This window comes from Ovis canadensis, chromosome 15 (assembly GCF_042477335.2).
Source record: "Ovis canadensis isolate MfBH-ARS-UI-01 breed Bighorn chromosome 15, ARS-UI_OviCan_v2, whole genome shotgun sequence".
Taxonomy (NCBI): domain Eukaryota; kingdom Metazoa; phylum Chordata; class Mammalia; order Artiodactyla; family Bovidae; genus Ovis; species Ovis canadensis.
The window spans coordinates 15642347-15648346 of record NC_091259.1 but is presented as its reverse complement, the minus strand read 5'-3'; positions in this window follow the sequence as shown (position 1 = coordinate 15648346).

Below are 6000 nucleotides of genomic sequence, written 5' to 3'. Positions count from 1 at the left end.
CATGCATGTGGAGTTCAGACATTCTGCATCCCACAATACTCTCAACGTAAGCCCTACTTCAGAATAGATAACTTGACACTGCAATAAGTTAAAGAGTTATAGCTCCACATGATATATGCAACTTAATTCTGTGCAAGAAAGTTATTGAAAATATGAAAATGATGTAAAGATAAATAGCCTCTGAATTGAGTATTTTCTTAGTTTTTGGAAGAGATTTATTTTGTATCTTCACAGCAAAGGTAAAATGAACCACCAGACAAGAGTCTTAGATGGCCAACTCAGATAATTTAGAAACAAACAATAACCTCTTCCTGTCCCCAGATCACCTCTACTTGGGCTGGTTTCCTCACTGCAAAAACATATTTGTTATTAGAAAACACTCTATTAACTGAGCTACTTGTATAGAAGATATTAAGTATACATGAACATTAAACATGGAATTACTTTATTTTCATAAAATGTGCTTTAAATGAAGTCCTTTTAAATAGTAGTCATGAACATGAGTGTCCATTTGGAAGGAAGAAAAATTCACGGGATGTGCAAACAACCATTTTTGACAATATTCATTTTTTTTTTTTTTTTAAGAAAAAGCCCTCTTAGCAATCACCTATGACAGGTCGTGGTCGAGCAGACTGAGCAGGTCCACAAACTCAAGCCTGAGCTTAGCAGCCTGAAGGTCCACAGACTGGGGAGCCCAGCCCCTAGGCAGGCTTCTACACACACTGCCTTCTCTCACGTGTTTCTGTACCCAATCAGCATTCTCATTTGCAGGGTGAGGATTTTCACTTTTATGGCTTTTCAACAAATAAGGAGCTCTATCAGTGAGTTTACTGGTTTGGTTATTAAAAATCATATTTATTTGGCCACCAAAGGTTATTTACTAATGTTAACTACCTACATCATAAAATATATGTTGTAACTATTAAGGATTTTTAGCATGTGCTTATCTATTTCTTAGAAAAAATATATCTGTATAGTGTTTTACAGTGTGCAAAGGAATTTTATAGACATCTCATTTAAAAGCAAAGCTCTTTGTTGAAATATTCTCTGCTAGGCAGGTGAAGACATTGACCTTCAAAGAACTGAAGACATACTATGATCACAAAGCATTACATTTTAGGGACGTGACAAATTTTTCAAACTAAGTGCAATCTTGCTGTTTGCTTTTTCTACATGTACTTGGGTAACCTTAAGAATTATTTGAAACTGGTGCTTAGACCTCTGCTTACGAGATAAACAAGTATGCATGTTCTGTCTGGTTCACGCCATGCTTACCTTTTTTTAACCAGGTCATTATTATTATTATTATTATTATTTTAGAAATTCTTAGTGATAATTATCCTTTAATAAATGGACAACATACTTGAACCAGAATTCTGAAATTTGACCGAAGTAACTGTAGATCCCCTGGCTCAATTCATGTGAATATAGTAGTTCTCCCCTCAGCTTAAATTTTGTTGCATAGTTTATAGATTTTCCCCCTTTTCTATATTTTCTCACATTTTGTGGGAATTTGGATAATATGAGTTTCTTACCATGCATAATTTCAATAATTTACATGTCAGTTAGGAACTTGAATAACTGTAATAATGGCTTGTAAACTATTAAAATTTCACACAAAAACACTAATACTTTTTGGGCATTGCCAAATTCTTAAAATTATTCTTTCCTTTGATATATTATTTATGACTCTATAATGTTTCAGCAAGAAGAGTACATCTTTAAATCATTGTCACCATTAGGAAATGTGTAAAATTTGTGAAGAACAAAATAAGTCTGACAAATAAAAACATTTCTTCTATTCCATATCATCCACATTGGTCTGATTTAAATCTTACTTAAAGGAAACAATTTCATCGTGCAGTTCTGCTAAAACTGTCAATAAATTCAGGAAGAATTTCAAAATTTAATTATGAATTCTATGAATAATTTTATATTTACCACAGTTATTTCTCTTTATCTAGAACATGGTCCAACTTTAAGTAATTTTCAACAAAAATACTTTGTGTCTATATCTGTCTTACCTTTAAATAAAGATTAGATGTTATTTATCTTAACCTTCTGGTATTTAAGGATTAAAACATAAAGCAATATATTTGAAGTAGGACAGGCACTAAGGCATCAATTTATCAAAAGCACTTAGTAAATATAATAATGGAAACATTGAGAATATATCTTCAAACTTCCAACCATTAAAAAGCACTCATTGCCAAGGCACTTGGAGCCACCCTGAGGCTACAAATCAAGAAACTTTGACTTTTAAGAATGTATATTATACTCCCTAATTTCACTTAGAGTAGGATTTTAAAATATACTTTACTATGTATATATTTTAAAAGGCACTGTATTCTAGTAATTTTTAAGACCTAGAAGCTATCAGTGAACTGTTCAATCCAAAGTTATTTCTCTATCAATAAAAGACCCGTTTTTACACCTACACAGACCATGTCAATTAACTGCTTGCACAAATCTCTGTCTTTATATATAATTTCTAGTGACTAAATCTGACTTAAACATTTAGTAATAAATTTAGTAGGGGAGGAGTTGAGTTTCTTTTGATATTTGACGGATTCTTGAACAGAGGCGATAATGTTGGGAAATTGATGTTATTTATATTTTGGTTTCCCCAGAAAAGTGGCTCGCCATTCCAGAAGCTTTTGACACTTCTGGTAAGAATTCCAAAGCCAATTCACATTCATGAGGCTTAAACATACAGCACATCTATTAATAAGGATGATTTTGTTTCTTCATTTCTTAAATAAAAATCTATTACAAAAGATTTAATATGTATCCCAGGAAAACTAATTTAATCTGGAAAAAAAGTGACAGAATGTCTTTTTTTTTCTCTCTTTTTGAAGAGCAATAGTGCAAGAAATTGGTTTTCAAATTTAATGAACTACTCTGAACCTCTGTCTTCTCTACTGTAAAATGGAACTCAATATTTAACTGTCAAAGATTACTGTAACAACTAGAGATAATATATGTAAAACTCCTTCCCAATACAAGGCCTGTGCATAGCATCTACTCAAGTAGCAGCTAAAAGGACTGGTAATATTTATCAAATGCATATTGATTCCTAATCTAAATAAACAGGAATTGATTATCAACACAGATTAAAAGAAGTAGAAGCAGTGGGATTCTATGAATGAAGAATGAATATATACTCACACCGTATTTCACTGATGCTAGGGATGTCCAGTACTCTTGCCTGGAAAATCCCATGGACAGAGGAGCCTGGTGGGCTGCGGTCCATGGGGTCGCTAAGAGTCGGATACGACTGAGCGACTTCCCTTTCACTTTTCACTTTCATGCAGTGGAGAAGGAAATGGCAACCTACTCCAGTGTTCTTGCCTGGAGAATCCCAGGGACAGGGGAGCCTGGTGGGCTGCCGTCTATGGGGTCGCACAGAGTCGGACACGACTGAAGTGACTTAGCAGCAGCAGCAGCAGCAGCAGGGATGTTTTTTGATCTTACAAGGAGCTATCAAGGGAACGTTTTTACACAACTATGTATGACTTCAACAGGAACTTATTTACTAAAGGAGCATATTTGCATATGTCCAGTATTAAATTATATTCATAGTAATGAAACCAAATTCACAGTAATTGTCTGAAATACTTTGTTAACAATTAGATTACATTCTTTTCACTTTAATGTTAAATGCATTAAATTTCATATGAAAATCAGTAATATTTTGTATAATAAATATTAAACCTTTTACTTCACCAGTGTGATACACTGTATTATTGAATCTTCTTAGAAAACAGTTGAGTGCATTTTGTCTTCATGAACAATTAGCTGGGTTCAATGTAATTGTCTTGAGAGTCAGTCCTTGCTTCATTAAAACATACACACAGTCAACTATATTACCTATATAATATATAACCTATATAATCTTATCACATTCACTACCATACAACCTGAAATGTTGATCCTAAATTTAAGGTGACTGAGGATTTTTATGCATCTTGTATATAACTGTATTGAGGTTTGGGTGCTCTAATTCATTAAGAAAGACATACAGAAGTGCTTATTTTTAATATCGCACAGACTAGTAATAAGAATACTAATTAATTAGTGGTCAATTGTTGTTTGGAAAATGTATTTCTTTCACTTTCAAACTACCAACCAATTTAATGTCAGACTCCTGTCAAGTGGAACAGACTGACTCAGTTTTTTCACGTGAATCACAAAATATTTTCTCCAAAGTCTACCTCTAGGGTAAAAACAAAGCGCAGTTCTGAACATTAGATTTAAAAGCAGCGCATGGCGGGATGGTCAGGCGCTCACTGTCACCTGATTCCTCTGCATTTGTCACCCGACCATCACCAGGGAACCAGTGCCAGGCAAACACAAAAGGAGAGTCTAATCCTCTCTGGAAGAGCCTCAGATGAATTTCAAGCGTTGGCTCTCTGCTTAAAAACGAGGAGCTAGGAGTGTGGAACTGGACTCAAGAAGTTATATGGGGCTAAAATATCCTTCAAGGTATAAATCTTCTGTATGAACACTACAATCTACTGAAAATAGGATAGTAGCAATGGAAACCTAAAGGGGTATGGATCTTGAGACAGGAAAATGATGATTCCTTGTATCTCTTGTCAAATATTACACTAGTTTAACTAACAAGGAAGAGAGAGGATTTTTCCATCAACTTCAACATAGCAAAATGTAAAAATCAATTATGTGTCAAGAAGTCAACTAAATCTTTCAAGTGAGGACAAAGCATTAGATTAAAAATAAGTATGTGACGATGCCATTAAAAGCCCACTATGCTATAATTTTTATACATATGCATTGGTTACCAACCAGTAATTCCATGGACAGAGGAGCCTGGAGGGCCACAGTCCATGGTTTCACAAAGAGTTGGACATGACTGAGCACACACACATACGCACAGAACCAGGCATGTACAGGGGAAGGGAGAGTCTCATCGTCTTGACAGAAAAATTCATGTGATTCCAAAAGCACATCTAAAAAATATATTTATTGAGATCTATTAATTTTTGTGTTTTTCTTTTTGACACCTGGTCCTAGTCAGTTGGAAGCAGCCATGTTGCCCCAAGAAGAATTAGAACTGTTACAGCAGAAATGCTTAAAGGAAGTTGACATTCACCTTCTGATTTCACAATTGGTCCTTGAAATCTAGAGCAAGACAAGTCTGGAGGATGGCACTTTCCAGGAAAAAAAAAATTCTCTAAATTTCAGACATCCTCAAGTGGTAGACTCAAACAGAAAGGATTCCCAGGAATAAACGAAGAAGACTCTGTCTAAGACCTGGGGAAGCCTCCAACAGACAGGAAGAGGAAGTGAGAGGTGTCTGTGATTCAGAAGAGGGAACTGGAAGAGTAAGAAGATCAGATGATAGCATCCCAGTTTTGAAGGAAGTAGGATGAGCAAAAGAACACCCAGACTAGTCAGGGGATATCCAAGAAAACCATGGCTTTTGTGCAAGGCTATAAAGTCTGCAAGCATCTCAGGAAAGCATGGATTCAACATGGTGCCGGCTGAGTGGGGGCTTTGCAGAAAAGGTGACCACACACGGAAGCCAGATAGGGAAAGCAGCTGGCCTCAGAAGGATGTGCTGAGCCAGGAAGAAACAGAAGATTCCTTCAAAGTCAGACAAGTCAGACAATCAGACAAAATCAGAGAGAACAGATGCAATTATAAGCCGGAGTCTCAAACAAGAGGTGACAGCAGTGGGTTCTGATGACCAGGCGTGGTGAGGGATGGGCGAGGCCACTGAGGCCCAGGAGAAAGAAGACCCCTTCCCATCGCCACTGCCCCCATGTAAGTGTCTTCCTTTTCCCAGTTGTCATGGGTTAGTGGAAATGAAAAGGAAGAACAGCACTGGATGGAAACTGGGAGAGATAATTCAAAATAAGCCTCTGTGAAACGAAAAGCCATAGATAGCTATTTCCATGTGTCAGGTTCATTCCCCACTCTTTCACTCACCAGCCCTCCTTCCTCGACTCCACTCCCTCTGTGAAGGCGTCACGAAGA